Source organism: Chamaea fasciata, unplaced genomic scaffold (genome assembly GCF_029207755.1).
Source record: "Chamaea fasciata isolate MVZ Bird 193981 ecotype frontalis unplaced genomic scaffold, bChaFas1.0.hap1 SCAF_14, whole genome shotgun sequence".
Classification (NCBI taxonomy): Eukaryota; Metazoa; Chordata; class Aves; order Passeriformes; family Sylviidae; genus Chamaea; species Chamaea fasciata.
The window spans coordinates 12,640,393-12,662,324 of record NW_027094099.1 but is presented as its reverse complement, the minus strand read 5'-3'; the positions used below and the strand labels follow the sequence as shown (position 1 = coordinate 12,662,324).

The 21,932-nt window shown below is 51.2% G+C and overlaps 1 long non-coding RNA gene across 3 annotated transcripts in view; it reads left to right on the top strand.

Moving 5' to 3' along the window:
* The window catches only part of LOC136296810 (uncharacterized), a 43,919-nt gene that overhangs the window by 7,784 nt on the left and 14,203 nt on the right, over positions 1–21,932 (top strand). For 2 of the 3 annotated variants that reach the window (XR_010723010.1, XR_010723008.1), the window contains 2 exons: positions 756–1,006; positions 10,692–10,761. This is a non-coding gene — a long non-coding RNA (uncharacterized lncRNA). Of the gene's footprint in view, positions 1–755; positions 1,007–2,293; positions 2,795–10,691; positions 10,762–21,932 lie in introns of all 3 variants that reach the window. The other variant, XR_010723009.1, reaches the window with a different exon arrangement.

Sequence of the window (21,932 nt, the reverse complement as noted above, 5' to 3'; positions counted from 1 at the left end):
GAAGGTTAGTCGCAGGTGCAGGACTGTGCAGGGGTGCCGCTAGCCTCTCCCCCAGCCCAGCGGAGGTGCCGCGGGGGCACGTCGGGGCGGGAGGAAGCGGGGAGGGGGGTAAGGGGAGCGACCCGCGGCGCAGCCCCCGACACAGGCCGGGGCAGGGCGGGAGGAGGCGGCTGGCGGCGGGGCGCTGCGGAGGGGCCGGTGCCACCCGATGCCGAGCCCAGCCGTGCCGGCCCGCCCCGTCCCATCCCGGCCCGCTGCAAAGCCCATCCCGGCCTGGAAAGCGCGGGAAAGGGGGCGCTGATTTAAATGAGGGGTCGGGGATTGGTTGGGCGCGGCGTGACGTCACTTCCCAAAGGGGGCGATTACCATGCGAGGGGAGTAGAAGTTGGGCAGCGGGGCGGGAGCGCGAGTGCCGCTCGCCGGGCCGGGCCGGCGGGCTGGGCACCCAGCTCTTCCACCGGTCCCCGCAGCCCAGCCCAGCCCAGCCTTGCGCTGCCCGGCCCGGCCCGGCCCGGCCTGCATCGCCTCGCCTCGCCTCGCCTCGGCGCAGCCCGACCTGTCTCGGTACGGCGCGGTTCGGCTCCGAGCCCCCGCGGCAGCCAGCCCGCCATGCGCCCGTGGCTCTGCCCCGGCTCATCTTCTCCGCTTCGTATTTATCTTTTTTTTCCTCTCTCTCTCTTTTCTTTTTTTTTTTTTTTTTTTTTCTTTTTCTTTTTTTAATTTTTTTTTTATGTGTGTGTGGTTCCCGGTGGCAGCTCCTGGCCGCCCTGCCCCGGCCGTGCCCGCACCTGGGAGCGGACGGACGGACGGACGGACGGATGGCCGGCATCCCCGACGGAGGGATGTTTCTGTCTTTGGTTATCTAGCTGTATGAGTGTTGTGGAGCCATCATAAAGCTAGATAACCGAAAGTAGAAATGACTTCCAGACCTGCTCGCCCAGGGGAAGCGGCCGCACCAGGACCGGCAGTGCAGAGACGGCCCGGCTCGCCGCCCTGGGGGCTCCAGGTAAGGTCTGCGGTTCCGCGACCTCCCCGTCGGGCCGCTCCGGGTAGCCCGAGGCTCCGCGGCAGCGGGCGGGAGGGACGGGAACAGGGAGGCGAGCCCTGCGTCAATTCTTCCTTTGCTAAATATACCCGGGGTTTAATTATCGGTTAAACGCACGTCGAAATTCACTCCTAGGCTGCCGGGTGTCGCGGCTCTGGGGGCATGGAGAGAGCGAGCGCCCTCCCCAAGTAAATCTTCCCCCCGTCCCAGCCTACGGGTCAGACCACGAAACCCCCCAGCTTTTGGCTATCTTTCCTTCTCTCTCTCTCTCTCCCTCTCTCCTCTGCTCTATTTTTTCGGCTTTGGATTTGATCCTGGCCTCCCTTTGGAAGGTCAAGTTGGTGAGAATGTGATCACTTTTCTTGCGTGGTGGCTGTTGCTTTTGTCCGTAGCTGCGGGGGGATGTCCGGGGAAGGGGTCCCGCTGCTGGGTGCACCCCTCCAGCGTGCAACCACCCGGCCCTGAGGCTTCTCTGGGAGCCGAGCGCTTGGCGAGGCACAAAGCCTCCCTCACCTCCGCTGCAAGCCCCAGAAGTTGAAACATAATATGTATTACAATGTCTGGCAAGTAATAAAAAAAAAAAAAAAAAAAAAAAAAAAAAAAAAAAAAAAAGGTGGAAAAAGAAAGAAAGAAAAGAAAAGCAATTGGCACATCTGCATTCCGTTCCCATGGCGACACAAAGCACCGTGCTCTCCGCCGAGCCTCCCCGGCACGTTTTCCCCGCTGGCGTGAGGCGAGCGCCCCTGGCCGGGACCGGGGTCCCCCGGGCCCCCCGGCACCCTGGGGCAGGCTGGGAGCATCGCCACCAGCCCCTCGCCCGGCGCCAGCCGCTCGCATCCCGCAGGGATGATCCCCGCGCTGCCGCCAACCCACACGGGTCATGACAGCCCCGGGAAGGCTGCAGAGAGAAGCCTTCCTTTGGCAGGGGTTGCGAGTGGGCTGTTAGCTGCCTCTCTGCCCCCCCAGGAGATGAGGAGGGCTGGGCGAGGCACTGCCGTGTTCCCGCTACTCGGCGAGGTGGAGCGCGGGTACCCTGCCCCGTCCTGTCCTCCGCAGTGGGCATCCCTTGCCGAGGGAGAGGGGAGCACCGCAGGGCCGAGCCGCCCGTGCCCAGCGGCGTGCAGGGGCAGCGAGAGGTGGGAGCCCCCCGCACCTCGCAGGCAGGTTTTCCACCTTCCCTTGCACGGGGTAATGGCGTCAGATGGCACATAGGCCCGCAAAGCTAAATCTGCCTGTGCACCCTTCCAGGGCCAGCAAAGCACCGCCATAACCACAGTAAGGAGAAAGGATCTCAGCCTGAATTTGGCTATACCGGGAGAAAGAAAAGTTCTGAGGAGCTGTTATTATGTATTCTAATGAGAAGTCATTGGAGAAATTAAAAAGGGCAGAGAAAGACGAAGACGCCAGCACTAATTCCGCAGGAAGCCTCCCAGGGAAAAGGCTGTGTGAGTGTGAACGCTGAAAAGCATGAAGGCCTGGAATTAGACTATCATTTAGAAAGCGTTACTAATCCGAAGTTACAGCAGTAATTCCATGATTTGCTGGGTCCCACACGCAGCGCCAGAATTAAAGATACGGATTTTCTAGAAATGTAACTCAACTGTGGCACCGAGTCTCGGCAAGATCCGAATGAATCATTCATTCCAAAGGCAGCGAAAGACGTGTCATTAAGAACCAACCTCCTTCTCTCCAGCCCATCTGGAATATGTATACTCGATGCAATCCCAGAAATTGTGGAAGAGATCGGAGGTGGGGAGGAAGGAATGTAGTCCTTTCCCTCCTTTATTATGTTGGCTATTTTTAAGAAATAATTTTCCAATTATTTTCACAATATTGTGAGTGGCGCTCAATTCTTCTCCTATTTATTTTTTTCCCCCTTTCGTGCGCTAGCATCGAGTCAGGTGCAAACGGTTTCAGTGGAGATGCTTTAAAACTAGACTGAACAAAGCAGGAGGGAACCGAGCAAGGTGGTTGATGAATGCATTTATTCCGGAGTAATGATTTGATGGGGGATGGAGGAAAGAAACATTCAAATTCCTAATGAATGTAATTCAGGAGGAATCATTCAACCAGCATGTTAGAGAAAATCTGTTTGGTGGGAGTGTTCTGTACTGGCAGAACCCAGGAGGTATTTCTGTCCCTGGCTTTTGTAATTGCAAAAGGTGAAAATATAAAAAGAGGATCTGAGGAAAAAAATACACACACATATAATAAATGTCTTTGTGTGTGTATATATAAATACATATATATATATATATAATTTTACGAAATAAAATGGAAGTGTGGAAATCCGTGTCTACATGGGAACTCTTACAAAGGATTGATGCAAGCTTTTCTACCTTGCTATTCAATCAGCTGGTCAGAAACCACTCTTGGCTTTTACTATTTTTTTTTTTCCTGCACTAAATCACCTCTCTTGAGCTGATTTTTCAGGTATTTTTTCAGGCCATGTACTTGATACACTTACCCCAGAGCAGTTCCCCCGAAGGGGACTGAGACAGAGGCTGGGCGATTTGGCCTTTAATGTCCAGGAGAGAGAAATGGCGGTTGCATTTTTCTGCTGTTTTAATGCTTCATTTTTGCCCCCGTTGTTGGCATGAGCCTATGGGTGTCTCAAGGAGGTGTGAAGGCAGCACCCCCTCAATTAACAAGGGAGGTGGCAGTGAGTGTTGGGGGACAGCGGTATGAGAATCCCCAGCTCATGCGTGCGTGGGTGGGGGAGTGAGGCGGTGGATGAAGCCCCCCAGCAAATCTCTGCTTGTGACATACCCGCTACATCTAGAGACTCCCTGGCAGCCCACCGACAGGTCTGTGCTCTCTGTCTCTTTTTTTTTGAGTGCCATTTTGGAAGGGAGGTCCCCAAGGGTCTGTCCTTGGGCCAGGCATGGATTTTGGCTGAACGCAGTTCCCTTTGTTGGCTTTGCTTTTTGCCCTGTAAGGTTAGCTCTTGGTTAGGATGGATCTTTGCCCCTGCGTAGGCAAAACCCATAAGGGAGAGCGTCCTTTTCGGGTGTGCCGAGATGAGAGTCTGTGTCCCGGCATTCCTAGTTCCTTCTCTTCTCAGTGGGACTCTCCTGGTGGAGCAATAGGATGCAGCGTAGGCCAAACGTGGGTGAGGTTCCTGGAGCTGGGTTGTGATGTCTTTGTTCTTCAGGCAGAGCTGAGGATGGGCAGAGGGAGACAGAAACAGAAGAATCAGCATGTGCCATCAGGGGATAAATGGAAAATACAGTTTGCGGGTTTTATCCCAGGGAAATGATTCTCTGGGAGATCGCGTGCTCCTGCTCATGATTTCCTACGTCTTCCTAAAGCTTGTCCACCATGCAGTGGGTTTGGCTTAGTGCATGAGATGAAGGGGGTTTATACCGAATACCTGGGGAAGCCAAACTCACCAGGGCTTGGGGTCAGGTGGAGAAGGGGCTGTTCAGGCCCTGCTGTTTGAAGGAGCTCCCCTGGAAGCCAGGCTGTGTGAGCATGCACGCTTGTTATGGATGAAATCCCATCAATGGGCATTTTTGTGGAACTGCCTGGCAATGGCGAGTTGCACTCTTGAGACTGGGCTCAGCCCTTTCTTTTGTCTCGCTTGGCTCCCATGCCCTCCCTCCCTGCGTCCTTGATGCAAATGGACGGTGCCTCCCTTTACGTGCTGCTGGCATTGTCTGTGCTGCTGGAGAAAGGGCAGAGCCCAGGAGCTTGGAGGGTCCATCCAACCTGTGGCCATGGATGGGTGCTGCTCATCCACCAAGGAGGGATCACGGCTGCCGTCTGGAAACGGTCTTGTGTCTGGATGGAGGGAAGGTTCTGATTCGGCATCTGCAGGTGCAAGCACTGAGGCGCCTGGCACATGGCAGTGCACGCACACCATTTGTTGGTGTGGGTACTGTGTGTCACCCTGACACTGCTGCTGCCACATCTCAGCTCCCCAGTCGCTCTGAGTCTCTGGATGTCCCCAGGGGCCACCAGCATGAGATGGACATGTGGCTGCCCATGCTGGCTTCCCCAACACATGGTACAGGCATCGCCCTGTCCAGTTCGGGGATTTTGGTGTTTTGTGCCCAGAAGCCTGGTCACCTTGGAAAGGTGTTTGCCAGGACCCAAACTTGAAAAATATCATCTCAGGCTTCTCACCATCCCTCTGTCCCTCTGAGAGCATGTTTGTGACCAGAGCTTGCATATGAGGCTGGGCCATCACACTGCCCGCAGCTGGGCTCCCGGTATCCGCAAAGAGTCAGGATGAGGTTCTGGCTTTCATGTTTTCTAATATTTATTCAGGGGCTCAGGTTTGGTTAGGAGCGTTTGCCTTGAAAGCTGAGGAGTGGGGTTAAAAAAAAGAGAATGGGGGGAGCAAAAGAACACAATCTCCGGCAGTTAGCTGTCTCTTGGAAACTCAGCTTGCTGTTCCTATAGAGGCTTTCTCTTTTCCTTCACCCTGGTCTGGCCTTAAGTACCACTTTAAGCGGGCTTTGCTCATTCACATCCAGGCTCCTTAGAGCAATTGAGCCTGCGGGGGTTTGAAAAGAAGGGACAGTCCTTCAATGGCAGGACCTTGGGCCAGGCTAATTGGTTTTGGTTCAAGGGGATACTGGATTTGTGAAAAGCCCAAAGACATCTTTCCCACGCCAAATCCCAGCTCTTCAGAGGGGGAAGTGAGGGGTGCTAGGTGGAGAAGGGAGCTGAAAGAAACATGGTTTAGTTGAGGAATCTTGTAAGGACTCAGATGCCCAGCAGCTTTGGCAGGGATGGGTGCAGCCGTGGGCAGCGCCCAGGGTGGCACAGCAGCAGGGCCACAGTGCCCTTCCTCCTCAGGATAGGTGGACAGTAGTGGCTGGCTCCCAGTGGCATGCTGGCAGCAGTGGCCTGGTTTCATTAAAACCAGGCTTTTTCCGTGCATGCCAGACTCCCATGGCGATGCCACGAATGCAGGAAGGATGGGACATGGGTCCAGAAACCAAATCGCATCTGTGTGCTCACCTGTGCAGCCATGGGGAGAATTTGTTGAGGTCTCTTGTACCTCATTTTGATGTAGGAATTTATTTATTTTTAAAAATTTACTCTCTCTGGCACCATTCCAGCAGTCCCACGACCTTTACTCTCCCCAATCCATAAAAATCACTTAATTATTGGGCTGAAAATCAAGGCTTGGAAACAAAGCCAGCTTATGGGATCATCAGTTCTTGATATATTTCCTGAGAGGACATATTTCTGGGCACCTTCAGAGCAGAGCACACAGCTTGTTGGATATGAGATATCAAGGCATTATTTATTGAGGAAGTCTTCACACTCCCTCATCTGTTATAATTAACTGATGACATTTTTTTCTTAGGTTCAAAATATGGTGAAAAAGTATAATTAGCACGAAGCTGAGGCACTGCATTAAAATGTCTCCTATAGTTAATGTAGGGTAGTCGTGCTATTTATTATAGGAGGAGCTGGCTCTGACCTCTGTGTTGCCTAACACTTTTTATTGTAAAGATTCTTGAACTTTTTTTTCTTTTTGAGAACCTCTGACACTCCCATTGTTTGCTGTGGGCCCTTGAAATTCGTCTGGGGGAAGCTCTTCGAGTCGAGAAATGCCTATTCTTTGTCCTTTAAATTCCTTTCAGGTTTAGTTGAATTATGAATTGTTCAGAATCACGATTTCCCTTTGCTTGCCTCTTTGGAGGGGGGGGGGGGGAATTAAAATTTATTGTTTCCCTGGAATAATAATAATAGATCAGGAGCAGAGTGAAACCATGGACTCCCACCACTTTGTTGCAGAGCTCTGGACCAGCCAGGGAAGGTGGGAGGGTGTTCACAGCTAGCTCTATCACCCCTTTCCACCTTTAGGTCATATCCTTCCAGCACAGACCCTTTTCCTGGGAGAAAACTACTCCGTGTTCTGGTGCCAGGAGGAAAAAGTGAAGGGTATGTGGGTGCCTTGGCCTGGGCACTGCCAGCCCCAGCAGTCCTCTTCTCTGCCGGCCCCAGGAGAGCAGCCTTCTGCCGCTGCCAGATAACATTAGTCCTGTATTTCATAGTGGCAGAAATCTGTGCTGAGGCTTGGGGCTTGAAATCTCTCTGCCCGCACAGGATGAAGCAGGGATGGGTGCGGGGTGGAGGAAGGGGAATTTGTTACACTTGCCTACAATTGTTTTTCTTTTTGCTTATATAAACAATCTATTATTTATTAGCTATAAATAATGCATTTTTCTGTATGTTTAGAATGCACGTGATTTCTGTATATTAAAAATGTACATGGTTGAAGGCACCAAAGCAAGCTCTGGCAAGTCGGGGGGTACCTGATTTCATTTTGACCATGAGACGTTCATTCAGCCTCTCCCTGCCCATGCCCTTACGAGGCTGACGACACGGTCACAGCCTATTTTTAGCTCACTCCCTCTTTTCCTGTCCAGAGTGGCTGCACAGTGAGGTGGAATTAAGGTTGCATGGGCAGCCATAAATTGGACGTTTCCTAACTTTGAAGTGCTTGACCACGCAATCTAAGTGAGGGCTCTTCAGGGCAGTATTTCTGCATGTGGCATTAACTGCATTGGCTGGGGACGTCAAACACAGGGGTAAAGAAGCTGTAGAGCAGAAAAGACCTATCAGACTATTGAAAGTGTTCGTTTGAATAGGTGGGGGAGTCAACAGAGCCTACACTTGATCTGAATGGCCAAGAAGATGTCTCCAAGCTGAGATGGGGGAAGCCTTTGTTCCTTCAGTCCCTGCCTTGATGTTTTCTTTGCCTTTGGTTTTCCCTTGTTCCCTCCTAGGGAGGTTTGGGCTCCTGCTTTTGAGGAGCCTTTGGTTTGTGTAGTGGATTTGTGTGCTGGTGAAAGTGAGGGTGTCCCTAGGAATGTGCACACACGCACGCTCCCGTCATCGCACCAGCAGATGTGTGTTACCAGCTCATAGGTACTTGCTGATTGGCATCCTTGCCTTGCCTTGCCTTGCACACTCCCTCTTTCCCATGTCACTGTCAGGAGCCATTCCACATGTTGGAGGGAAAGGAGAGGCCTTTGTGTTTTACGTAGGAAGGATAATCTCTTTTTTAGCTGCTGGAAGAATTACTCCAAAGGTGATTATATGCAAAGCACCTTTATCTTTTCTTGAAATAGCACTTTTTTGTTTTCTTTTTTTCCTTTGTTTACTGGTGGGTATCTCCATTCTGGCTCTCAGTAGGATGCTTGGCTGTCTGTTTTTGAGTGCAGTGGACACCTTGAGCAAATCAGTCAGGAAAGTAAGCAGGCCTTTGTTTTACTTTCCCAGGTATAATGCAGTCACAGCCCCTTGCACACACCTTGTGCCGATACCATAGCACTCTCCCCCAGCTGGCAGTGTATTTGCCCTGGGTTATAATTATTTGACCGAGCAGATCTGTGTTTCCAGAATTCCTGGAACCTGATCGCTGCCTGGGGCTGTTTCTGGGTCGGCACAGGTATCTAAGTGTCCTGCATTTGGGTTTCCATTGTTTGGGTTTGGCTTGTGTTTCATGAGCATCTCTTTCATAACTTTCCCCCTCTCTCCTGCCTCTCAGTTCAGCAAAGGGCCTGTCTATCTGAATGCAGGCAATAAACATCTGTTCTCACCCTCACTTCTGTTAATGAGATAGAGACAGGTAAGCATCACACATACCAACTTCCCTGCTCTCAGCAACATCAAGGAAACGGTGACAAGCTATTAATGGAAAGTGATGGTCTGGGTGCTAATTAGTGCTTCCTTTTCAACTTTTACCTACATGTCTGCTGAGATGCCCATCCCAGCCTCTCCTCACTCCCTGCATCCCTTTGTTTCCAGCACATTCTGTGTTCACTGTGCTCATCCCATGTCAAAGAGTCTTCTCTGTTTTTCCCTACTGATCACTTTCTGCATCCCTTCATTCCCTTCCCCCCCCCCCCCCCCCCTTTTCCCTGGCACCCTCATTCTCCTGTGGTTGTTCCAGCCAAAGAATAAGCATGATATGATAGTAGGATCTGAAAGCTTGGGGATGGGATATGTGAAGTTGGTCAGGAATTGCCCATCTTCATCACTGGATAGTAATGTTTGCTTGTGGCACTAGTGCACGGGGTCAAATTACCCTGGGGGATCTGAGGTCAGAGATCTGTCCCCTCTTCCCACAGGTAAAGCTGTAGGGAGCCTCCCAGCAGCTCACAGGTCTTGATCATGGAGCAATTAGTATTTAAAGCAGATCTTCTGGTAATGCCCAGAGACCAAGTAGGACAGGCCTCCACGGTGTGAGCCTGCAGGAGATGACAGGTCCTGCCCCAGAGAGTTTGTGATCTAAACCTTAAATCGTTTTGCTGTCCACCAGCCCCTGTTTTTTTAATGGCTGGTTTTTGAGATCCACCCCAATTTATGCTGCTGCAGCAACATGATTCCTGGTCTCAGCTTGGTGCCCGGTCTCTCCCGTTTCTCTTTCTTCTGGTCCCTGGGCTCTGCCCCTTCCCCAAGGACACTAATCATCCCCTCCTCACCTTTTCTGCACGGGCTGTGGGTTTCTTGCTGCCAGGCTTGTGTCCCAAGGAGCTGCCTAATCTGCCCCTGTCATTCCCAGTCACAGGCTCCGCACACACCATAGCTTTATGGGGAATGCTTGCAGGGCAGTGGGAAGAGGCAGCCATGGTTTGCACATCAGCTAATTAATTTTCATGACTGAACGATGCTGCCTGGTCTCTTGTTTATACTCCTCGCCTCTCCCCTTCTCCCCCTCCTCGCTGACACACACACAAGACGACACATCTCGTAGGAACGTCAGCATCCTTCCACAGCCTTGAGACGCGAGCGGTTATTCTGTTGGCTTGTCAAACGTGGGTTTCCCTGCTTCATGGTACACAGGGGCCCCCTGTTTCACATTTGCTGATTCTTATTAGACCCAGCGCGCCAGGGCCCTGTCTCTCCCTGCAAAGCAACGCGCCGCATCCCATCCATAAATCCAACCCTGGAACAAAGCCTCTTCTACCCTGCCCCATATTTCTACCCAGCCTGCCCGCTTTCCCCTCTCTCTCTCTCTCCCCCTCTCCCATGCTGAAGGTTTCCTAGTGCCAGGGAGATATGATAATTCTTGTGAAGAGAGCATGAAATGCCTCTGCTCTTTGTGTCTGTTTAATTCAATGAGAATCCCAGCCCCAGATGTCATGAATGGTGGGCTTTGTGCTGGCCCTTCCTAAGCCCTAACCGCCAGCCCAGCTTTCTGTCTTTCTTGTTTCCCACCACTGGATACTGATTAACAAACTAAATTATTTTTCCTCCCTAATGATGTTTTCCCACTTTGCCCACCAGGCTGGAAGAAGCCACGGGGAGGAAAGAGTTTGTGCAAAGGATGAGATAGCCAGGGAGAAAATTAAAGAGACAGTGTTGCTGTCTGGGCTCTGGCAATGCAGGTCCACTCGGCTTTATTTCCTTATTAGAGAACGGGGTCGTGTCTGGCTGTATTTTACGTGGCTGGGTGTATTTCAGCCAAGGGATGGGCTTGAAAGCATCTGCACAACGTATGCTCTGGAGCATGCCAAGGTCTGTAACTCACTTGCAATTGTGTGTGCAAGTTTGCACAGCCCCAAATTTAAGGTCTCTTTTCCGAACGTGAGTGACATGTGGTAATTACTTGACATCCGTCCATGCATATGGGAACCTCTTTCTAATTGAGACAAATTCTCTTTTCCTTAATCAGACATGACTGAGAGTTCGTGGAGTGGGATGCCTTGGGAAGGGCTGGGACGTCTCCACCTGAGCAAGGAGAGGTGAGTCCCTGGAAGTCTTGCTGAAGGATCGAGTCCAACTCATGCGTGGGAGACCAGCTCTTTTACCTGATCCCTCCGTGCCTCTCACAGCCAAATTCCCAGCCAAGCTTTTGAAACAGGGCCAGTTGTTAGCTGCTGGTAGAGAAGACCAGCAGCGATAATCCAGGGAGCCTGGACGGAGCTGGAGGCAGGTGGCCAAGGCAGGATTGTGCAGAGCCACCTGCTTCTTGGTGCCCAGCAGTGCCTCCTTGGTGGACACCAGCAAAGCTGTGTCCAGCAAACACCTTCCCAGAGCAGTAAAAGAGGATGGGTGTCAACCTTGTGAGTAGAAAAGATGGCAGGGAGGGAGAGAACATTTTAACAACAATCCGGAGGTCTGAGTTGTGGCATTGGGAATGACTGAGAGGGGGTTGGTTTGGCATTTTGATTTAAAAAAACCCCAAACAAAAAAACAGAGGAGCCCCTGTGTTGGTGTTGTTGACTCCTCTCAGTTGGAACACGGGCAGGGACAGGTCTGATGGACAGGGCGTGACAGAGAGCTGGGTGTGCTTAGGAAGGCTCTACAGTGGTGCAGTGCTTAGCCCTGTATTTATCAGACAATACAATATATGTATTTATCTCTCACAATTGAGAGCTTGAGTCAGCGAGGGCCAGAGCCTTGCCTTTCTCTCTGCAGATCTGGGAGGCTTGTGCGGGCTCAGCTTGTGCAGCTCCTGTCAGAGCCACGCCAGTGCTGCGGTACCCAGCCATGGTTCCCCTTTTTCTCAGCTTTGACTCAAAGGGAGAATTAACAGGGAAAAGGGAGTTGCTTGCCTGCACCCACCAAGCCCCTGCAAGCACAGCCGCTGCATCCAGCAAAGCACTGCCTCGCATACGGCCTTTGCTTCCCACTGCAGTCACATCTGACCCTTATTACTTCTGCAAGTTAGAACAAGGCAGGAAAAATGGCTGTGCAGTGAGTTTCTTCATGCGCCAGGATTTATTAAGAACAATAGGGGAAATCAATCCATCTATGTAGAATACATCGCAGGCTGCAATGGGATAAAGCATTTATTCCGCTCTTGAAGGGTAGAGCTATAACTCATGGGAGGCAAAACCCTTAGTGCTCTGGAGTCCCTTCCCTTCATGTGTGCAAAGAAATGCTTTAGCCCATGGCAACCTACCAGCTATTGAATTTGTGTGGAGAATCTGCCGTCCTTCCCCTTTGCCGGCCCCTTTTTGGAAGGCAAGTCACTCATTAAAACACACCTCTGGAAAAATGAAGGGGCTGTCGGTTCGAAGGCATTTCTGCATCTCGGTTTTACTTTAAACAGAGAGGGAATAGAAATGTCTCAGTGATTTAAAAGCGACCCCCCACCAATTTTGAATGGACAGATTGTGCTTTAACCAACACAGGATTTCCTGCAACTTTCTGCTTATGCCCAAGGACCAGGCGCTGCAATTACAGCAGAGAGGGATGGGTTGGGGTGTTGTGACAAGGCGAGATGCTGTGCAGGGAGATGTGTGTTGTGCAGCTGGACACCTCTAGTGCTCACTAGAGAGATGTGTGTGTACCTGTATAAGTACTCCCTGTGCCCAGCTCTCTACTTTTGGTAGAAGGCATGTGGTGCAAAGACTGGAGCAGTAGTTAGCAGGGGCAAAAGGTGACCAGGATTTGTTATAATCTTTCTGGGTGTGAGAGAGTGTGAAGCTGGGGGGGGGGGGGGGCAGGGTGAGGTGGGTGGCATTAATAGTGGAATGGTATTTTCACTAAGCCTATTTTCACTGGGTCTAATCTATGTTGTGGGAAGAGGATCTCCTCCATAGGGCAGACCCAGCGAGGCTGGTGAGCTGTTCAGAGGGGTCTGGGCTGCCAAGGAGTGAGGGCAGTGGGAAGCAAGGCAATTGAGCAGACACGTCAGACGGCCTTCCTCAGCAGACATGACTTGGTAGCGTGCTGTTGGGCAGATGGGGTTAATTCTTACACCCAAATCAAAAGGCAACCGAGGGGGGAATGTTTTATTAATGAAAGCAGCCCTTTGTGAGTATTCCTCCCGAGGCACGTTCCCTCCACCCGCTGCCTTCCCCCCTGGCTGCTGTCTGGCCCCACGTCTTGCTCAGTACCTGCTCAGCTGCCACTCACCCACTGATAGGTTTCATCAAGAAATGTCTCCATATGTGTCTGAGTCCTGAACCTGGGTATGTGGGATGGGAGGAGGAGGCGGAGAGATGAGTCCTTGGCCATGCTGGAGACAGGGGTTTGCCACAGGCAGGCAGAGCTCGGGCTGTCACACGTTGCACATCAGCCCACTGATTGCTGCAATGGTGCTGCAGGAGTCACCTCTTGCTCACTGAAGAGCAAGTGAAGCAGAGTGCAAGGTAAAATGCAGGTTTGAAAGTGGATACTTCAGTGGGCAGGGGATGAAGGGAGCAGCTGGAGATTGGGTTGGTGGCCTTGCCTGCCATCCAGTCCCCTTCTCATCTTGCCACCTCTTTGCCTGCCAATCAGTGGGGTCAAGAGAGGAGCAGGGGATTTCTGTGCACCCAGAAAGCGGCCTCTCCTCATTTTTCTTACCCTGCTGTCGCCTTGTGCCTATGTCCTCGGGGGCCCTGGACACCTTGTTCTGTTAAAGGACAGGGCCGTGGGAGTGGCAGGGGCTGTGTGTGGAGATAATTTCTGTCGCTTTGTTAAAATAAAACAAAAGATGGTTTATGACAATTGATTCAGGAGAAAGAGGAAGTGGAGCTCAATTCCCAGAGCACCTTTTAGCAAGGCTCTGCATGCGCGCGCGCGTGTCGTACGCGTGTCAGAACTGAGCACCCACGGAAGGCCGGGTCGGGAAACCTCACATGGAAGCGGGGAAAAGACCCCAGTGCATGGCTGCTTCCCTGAGGGAACCCCCGCAGGGCTAATGTTTGATCTGAGGCTTCGTTGTACTCCTCTGAAACCTTGGGATGTCAGGAGCTCGAAGGGAGCCTGGGATGGAAGAGGATGCTATTTGCATTTTCCTATGAATGCATCTATTTGTATAAATCTGGTGTCTCTGTGCATGCGCACACTCCCCTACGCATGCATTTGTTTGAAGAGCAACACGCTGTCCCCGTAGTGTTCTCTGCTCAGGGCCAGAACTGGTTAGTCTGAAATTCAGACTTTTCCTGGAGGAGCTGCAGCTCCCCTTCCTGCTTCAAATCTAGCAATGGCTATGGACATAGGAGTCCTGAGATGGTTCACCATGCGATAGCAGAGTTTCATTGTGGGGGCTGAAGGCTCCCCCTTTCAAATTTGCACAGACATCAAAAGAGTCTGGAAGGTTCAAACAGATCACAACGTAATCAAAATGCCAAGCCACCGTCTGCTTCTGCCTTTGGGTTGACAAGCAGGATTAGCACCCAAGGGAAACAGGGTGTAATAGTGTTTCACGGGCACTGTGAACAGCCCAGGAGTGTGTGGAGTACAGAAAGGTTAGCCGAAGGGCAGGTCTTGCTACAGACATACGGTTGGGGGGTGGATTTTAAAGCAAGGAGCTGTACACGTACAGCCTCCATGGGTATTTACTTCAGCAGAAGGCAGGACTCTCCTGTATACCAGTGATGTCAGGCTGGAAGCAGTTTAAGCTAAACTGGAGAAAGCCAGTTTAAGAGTGGAGATGTGCACCAGCGTGGCGAGGAGCAGCAGCAGTTGACCTATAGTGCTGTCATTATAATGGTGTGGTTTTCCGTGTAGACAACCCTGGAGCGGAGCAGCTAGCCTGCCATCCCTTATGTTTCACTGTCTAGCTGAGATGTATAACATGGCCCTGCCTGCATGCAGTTGCAATCACCCTCTAGTCCTCCACAGAGTACTGGAGCAGATTCCGAATTTTCAACGTGCCTTGTGTGCCCATTGCACCATGTGAAATAGTCCCATCATAGCTAAAGACATGTGAAATGCTTCCCAAATACTGTTTTAGTGTCAGTAATTGCTGGTCTTGTCCTGAGGGCAGCCCAAGACCAGAGATGAGGGTTCCTTGGTTGGTATTTGGTGTTGCTCATTTGGAGAACTGAGCAACACTGATGTGTACACTGCAAAGGTCCCATGGAGTGAGAAATGTATCTGTAGCTTTGTCTGTGTTGTATGTGTAACCATGCGTTTTATAACTGACCTTGTTTCAAATTTGTGTTAAATTAATGTTTAGGAAGCTCACGTCTTCTTTACTGATATCTCTGCAGTTTTGGTTTGGGTTTTATTTTGTTTTGCCCAGGAGAAAGGCATAATTTGCCCAAAATTCACTCTCTGATGGCTGGACAGGTGACATCTTGCCTTGTAGCTCTCAGAATTCTCTATCTGTGCAGGCCGTGTCTTCCAGGGCCAGTCCAGTGCCTGACAGCTTTCAGAACCCACTGGGACACAGTGAGGCAGGCTGTTGCCTGTGTGGGGATAAGCCCACTCGAGTCCAACGGTAAAGCCGTGGCAAGGGCACAGCCGCCTCTGTGGCCACGAGCAGGGCCCAGGCAATGTGTGCTGCCTGGTGAAGGAGAAGGGTATCAAGATTGTTTCAGCCAGGAAGGCTGCGGAGAGAGCCCTGGGAGTGCCGCATGCCCAGCGCCTTGGCATCGCGAGCAGGGTCCGCGCTAAGATGGCCGCTCGCCAGTGCACTATGGCCCACCATGGCAACTCCTTTTCTCCTGGGGCCCCTCTTTACTGGCTGCCACTGCTCCCGGGTGCCCAGTGCCTCAGGGCTGGCAGAGGGGAGCCCGCTGGGATGGGCCAGCTGCGGGCATGAGGCAGCGTGGGCCCTGGCGGCCATTTTGCAGGAGGCGAGCGCCGCCTGTAAGATGGCCGCATGGGCATGAGGTGGGGTGCAGCGCTGCCTTGTCCTCGCCACGCTGCCTCCCTCACGCCGTCCCCTCCTTATCTTGCTAATTACCGATGAAGGCAGAACAATAACGGGAGCTGGCATGCCCCAGTTCTTTCTCTGCCACCTCCTTCCTCGGGCGGAAAATCTGTGCGCACACCTCCCCCCCACCGCCCGCCAGCCCCTCTGTGATATTAACTGAATTAACATACTTCCTAATTTGCCCTGTGTTTTTCCTGCGCCTGCTCTGAGCCGCCTCGTCATGGCTTCTCCAACTGGTGGGGAAGAAGCGAGTGCGTTCATCCCCTCCGCTTGTTTGGTTGTATGCGAAAAATCCTTAATGACATCTAAAAGGGGTGGTGGGACAAAAGCCCATGCGGGGTTTGGCAGGAGACGTGCGATATTTACCCCGCCAGACCATCCTCGCTGCCTCTTTGCTGAGGGATTACGACGGCCGCCGTCCCCGCGTTCCTCCATTTATTTATTTTGCTGGTGGTGGGGGGACGCGTTGGCACGCGGCTGCTTTGTGCAGCTAGGAGCTTCACCTATGAAAAGGACATATTAAGGTGTCGCCATAAACCCCTGGATGACAAAGAAGGTGCCTTTCTCTTCTGCTTGTGGGCAACAATGACAGAAGCCTTTAAAACCAAGATTTTTTTTCCCCCCCACTTGCAGAAGGCTTCCCCTAAAAGGAACTTAAATATTTACCATTAATTCTAAAGCGCTGAGCTCCTGCAAACTATGCCATGCTTTTTGTTTCTGATAGTATTTGTCCATTGCAGAGAGCAAGCCAAGGATGCGGAGCCTCCCCCGCCCTCCTCCCTTTGTTTAAGTGACAAAATGTTTCTATGTTCTTGTTTAGAAAATAAACCTTTGTGGGTTTTTCAGCTTTTAGTTTTATTTTTTTCCCATCTATCGTGGCGTGAAATCCAAACTCCCCTTCTTCCCAGATCTTGGGAATCCATGTTCCTCATGATCAATTTTCTCTCCTTTATCTAAAAATACAACATTATTTTATAGCATTACTCTGAAAATGCAGCAGTTATATTTTGAATTTGAGTATTCAGAGCTTCAGGATATTGCAATATTTTTTTTTACAAGCGATGAATGAAATGCAATGATTTAAGTGTGTAATGCACAATACAGATGCCATGCATTGTAAATACATTTCAGGGGCATAAAATCCAACACAGAGAGCCGGTGTTCCACGAAAGCCGGGAGTCCAAAAATAACTGTAAAAATGAATTGTCTGTCGGGACAAATCTCTCAGATCCAAGCCAATATTTGCAGGGTTACAATATACAACTGGCTTACTTATTGGCATAAATATCTCATTTTAAAATGCCGATGATAAACTGAAAAAGAGGTGAAGGAGATATTTGACTGATTACTGGATGCCATGGATTCCCTGCATTTAATTTCATACTTACATGCTATTTACTTATCCCATGTTTATGGGTATGCGCTTTAGCTTCATATAAATCTCTCCTGTCTGTCTGTCTCACTGTGTTCTTTTCTCTTCTGCCATCCCATCTGCTTCTCATGGTCCTTCTCCTGAAACCACATCACAGGATCTGATGGGGATAATGGGAATCTGCCTCTGGTCTCTATCATAAACATGCCAACGTGGGCTATTGTGTCGGGAGCCGGCGGTCACCAGATGGTGCTTGGTTGCCCAGGGTTTGTGTCACTGTGTTTGGTCTCTCGATAAACCAACAGCTCCTTTAGCATTGTGTTTTCCCCCAAGATCTACCTGCCCTGTCTGAGGAAGGTGTAAGGACCTTGGGTAACGAATCCCAAGGGATGAAATCCTTCTGGGTGTGTTGAGCCCTTTGCAACCTCAGCTATGCAGCTATGAGCTGTCCTTGCAGAGCTGAGGTTTGTTAATCCCTGTGCTCAGCTGTGTTCACCCTGTCTGCATTTCTGGAAAGGAAAATGAGCGTGGTAGTTTGGGACTGAATGCTGTCTCCATGTGAAAAGCCGTCCATGTCAACCTAAGCAGACATCTTGCTACCTTTACGTACCAGGCTTGGCAAGACAGGGCAAAGACATCTCTGTGATGCAGACAAAATCAAGCCGTCTCCTCTTGCCTGGGCTCACAGACAACTCTTGAGTGTCTGCAAAAGGACTGACTTGTGCAGGTATCATTGAGAGATGTAAATGTTACAGAGTGACTGAGGTATGGGGCTTTCCCTGTGAAAAAATGTTCTCCAGCCGGGAAAGACCCAGGGACAAATCCTGCTCTTCATTATGTGCCTGTATGTCCTCGGGAGGTCCTGGACATTGTTGTACATGTAATCTGCAGAGCGGGGATTAATGCAGAAATAAAGATTGAAGATAAAAACAGTGAGAGCGATGGCTCTTCCTGAACGCAGACAGATGGAGAGAGCCTGGCATAATTACATTTAGCAAAGGGCTGCCATGAATGAAACCAATTAAAGTAGAAGCAATGCTCATATGAGAGAGAGAGGGAGAGAGGAAAGCAACCACCTCTCTGGGTCTTCTTGGGCATCCACCTTCTATGGGGGGTGAGTCACACAGTCCCCAAGTCAGGGGTGAGCTTGTGCATGCACCTGCCTCCTGGCTGAGGGGGACTTCACTTATCTGCCATGGTGAAAAAAGAAGGAAATGGGAAACATCGGGCGCTGGCGGGGCTGGAATGGAGCTGGCTTGCAGCCAGCCCCAGCCTCGCCGTCTCCATTGTCTCATGGCTTTAATGCGTGCCTAGAAATCCAGTATTTAGGATTCAGGTTACCATTGTAAAGCAGAAAGGTCGTGCTCAGTGCTGCTTGGCGTGGATTCCTCTGGCAGCTCTTTTGCCTGCGTGCCCCATGTTGGGACAGTGTTGGCAGAAGGCCTGGGGCCAGGAGGCTGCAAGGAGCACATCTTTGCTGCCTCTGGCATGGTGTGCACCTTGCAAGGGATGCTGCTGGCTTTGGGATTTAGAGAGGGCAGCGGGAGGTGTCCAGAAAGCCACACAAAGGAGAGGTTTGCATTTCCTGGGCAGCCAAAGCTGAGCATGCCTTGCTGACAAGCTTGGCATAAAATCTGGCAAGGCAGGATCAATGTGTCTCTTCCTTTGGCTCTCACTTGGTGGGAGCTTCACGAGTAGCTGCTGCTGCTGGCCAAGGCTAAGAGAGGCTTTTGGGACTGTTCCTCATGATTTCATTTGTAGTCCCAGAAATGGCTGTTTTCCAGCTTTCTTCCCTTCTTCTACTATCCTGCTCTCAAGGGAAGGTGCCTTTTGGGTAGAAGAGCAGCTGGCAAGGCTGGACTAAAATAATTCACAGGGGTTTTAGAGCAAACCTTGGGATTTGGGGTGTCTGTTGCAAACCCCCAGCAACTGTAATCAAGGACTGTTTAAAGTCTCAGTTCTCACTTAAAATTAATAGAATTATGCTAACAAGAAATGTATTTAAGGACGTCTTAATTGCAGGGAAAACTCTAGAAACAAGTCAAAGACCTTGTAGGGCTTAGGCATTATCAGACTGAAAAATAGTCCTCCAATTAGTTGATTTTTGGAATGAGTCTTAGCAATTTTGGGGATCAAGACTCAAAACTCAAGGCTGACAGTGCAGGATGCTGAGTTACACCCAAACAGGGAGTAAAAGAGAGCCTGACAACTGAAAGTGTCGTGGATCACACTGTGTTGAATAGCAGCTGGCTTGGGTCTCATTTAAGCCCCTAGACATACTGAGGGCTCTCAGGAGTGGTCCCAGCCACTGTTGTATGGCCCTGGGCACAGAGAAACTTGGGCACAGAGGTCTGTGCTCTGGAAGGTAATAATTGGTGGTGTTGGTCCCTGGCACCCTATTCTACAAGAGAGGGATGCACATCTCTGTATGCGCTAATGAAGGTGGTGGGAACAAGGCTGTACAGATGCAGACTGGCTGTGCCTGTGGATATGTGTGGCTCTGTGTCATTCTGGAAACAGCCTGAAGAAGAGTATTTGACTTCCATGCTGCCAGGACTCAGAAAAAAAATGCTTTTTAAAATTTATTTGGTCCTTGCTTTAACTAAGAGGTCGTGTACTGTGTGCAGTGCTGTGGAAGACTCTGCTTAAGAGCCAGAGGAGGGGATGCTGTCTCTGTGGTGTCCTCATGGGATTGTGCAGGATCTCCCCAGGCTGCTGCAAGACATGTCCCAAGCTGCCACTTGGACCAGTGACTCAAGGGAGTGTGCTCCTTCAGTCCATTTGTAATGTATTTCATAGGTATTGCCTTGGTCCCAGTGGCTGCTTGTCTGAATGTGCTGTTGCCAGTGTGAGTTTTAATGCATATTATGCAGAAGTGTACTGGAGCTCTTCAGAATAAAGGGCAAACTGCATATGTGAGTCTGGACCTCTACCAAGCTTTTAAGGCAGCTGTGGTCCTACACGGTCACCAGGCTGAGCTTTCTGATGGCGTGGCACTGAGGAGCAGAGTAGAAATAGAGGGCTTCTGAGTGGGTGCAAAGCTGGGACCCATCTGACTCATTTTGCTTGCAATCAGGTGAATGGGTGATGTGTCAGAGCAAGCTGAGAGCTTGGGGAGGAAACAAATGGTTCACATAGATAAGTGCTGGCTGAGGAGCCCATCAGGCGCCTGTTCCCTTGCAAAGGAAAGATCCTTCCTGTAGCTTGTTGCATTTCTGTAGGCTATGACTGACTTCTCCCTCCTTGCCTCCTTCTCATCCCCAAAGGACAGAGACGTATTGCTGCAAGAGCTTGAGGATGTGGTCAGAAGTGGCTGGTCTCTGCTACCTAATTAAGAGCATGGCTGAGTGCTGGGAAACAAAGGCTCTGGTTTCTACACTCTCTTCATCCTTTTTCCCTTCCTTCCTAGCCCCTAAAAGAAACTGTCCTACTGATACCATGGGATGTTTCCATAGATACCTCTGTGGGTGCGTGGATGTGGAGGGATCTGCCTTGCTGTGTGCAGTGGGATGAGGATGGTGATGGTGTGCTTTATTCCAGACGTGGATCAAGCACTCCAGGGAAGGCGTGGCTGGAGGAACAGGGATGCATCTCTTCTGCTTGGGCTATTTCCAGCTGCAGCTGTCTCGAAGCTCTGCAGAGCGCCCTTCTGCCTCCTTTGGGGAAAACCTGACTGTGTTGACCCATTTGGGCATGGAGCAAGCAGAACTGGCCGCAGATGCCTGCTGCAAGAAAGGCTTTGCCTGTTCCATGCTCCAAAGGCAGTACCAATCTACTGGGATTGTGGCACCAGTGATCAGCAGGGCCAGTGCACTTGGCTGAGGGGCTGAGAGCTGCTAGGGCTCTGCCAAGGAGGGATTCTCTGCACCTTGGGGAGTTTTCACACCTGCATCCTCTGATCAGACCCACTCAGTGAGAGTCCTGGTGGCAGGCAGAGGGACATGGGGGGGTTTGAACTGCATGCTGTACTCCTGAGGGACTTGCTTTATGGCTGTGCAGAATTAGTCTGTGTTTTCTAGGCCACCTTTGAAAAGTGGCTGAAAATTTGATTTCCATAGCCTAAAAACTGAGCTCTGTGTTTGGCTCCTTAAAAGACAGGCAAGGACTAGAAATCTCCTGCGACCTGAGAGCCCAGCCAAGCTCTGAATGGCTCAGTGAGGGTGGAAATGGGCTTTGCTGTTTGCTTTTACCACAGTCAAGTTTACTGCTGTTGTTGCCCTGGTTTGTGCACAAGTGCCACACCAAGGAGCTTCCCAGATCCTCTCTGTCGCCTGAAGTTGCTGGGGCAGAAAGGCTCCTTTGCCAGGGCTGGAGTGGCGGCTCTCAAGACTTACACCTCTTTAGTGCTGTGTTTTCATGGCTGTGCTTGGAAAGGGCGGGTGGGCACGAGGCCACCAAGCCCTGAGAGGAGGGCTGTCTGTGGTGACGACCACTCATTTTGCCATGCAGCCCTGAGGAACGCAGGGCTGTGTGTCAGCCCGATGGAAGCTCTCTGCAGGTCCTCCTGCCCGAGGAGCTGGCAGTGACACATTTCTGACACAAACTGAGAGGAGATGCCGGCGTGAGATCCTGGTCATGTCATCTGGGATCAGGTACCGAACCCAGCCGTGGCTGCAAGCGGGGAAGGAAGCAGCTGCCCCCAGCGATGGTGAACGTGATCTAGAGCTAATCCCGAGGCGTCTGCTCCCTGTGCATGCCTGTGGCAAGGTGTTGTCCTCGAGGTCTCCCAGCCCCACACCGGAGCTGCTCCCGGGGCTCTGTGGCTCTCTGCAGAGTGGAGCTGTGGATGCCGCAGGGACACTGGCTGAGGATGTGGCGGGTTCGCACTGGGCTTGCGTTTGATGACGGGTGCCGGCTCCACAGGGTGCAGGCACAAATATCTCAGAGGGATTTGCTTTCCTACAGAGCCTATTGCTCTCACAGGAAGATGGAAAAATTCGGGT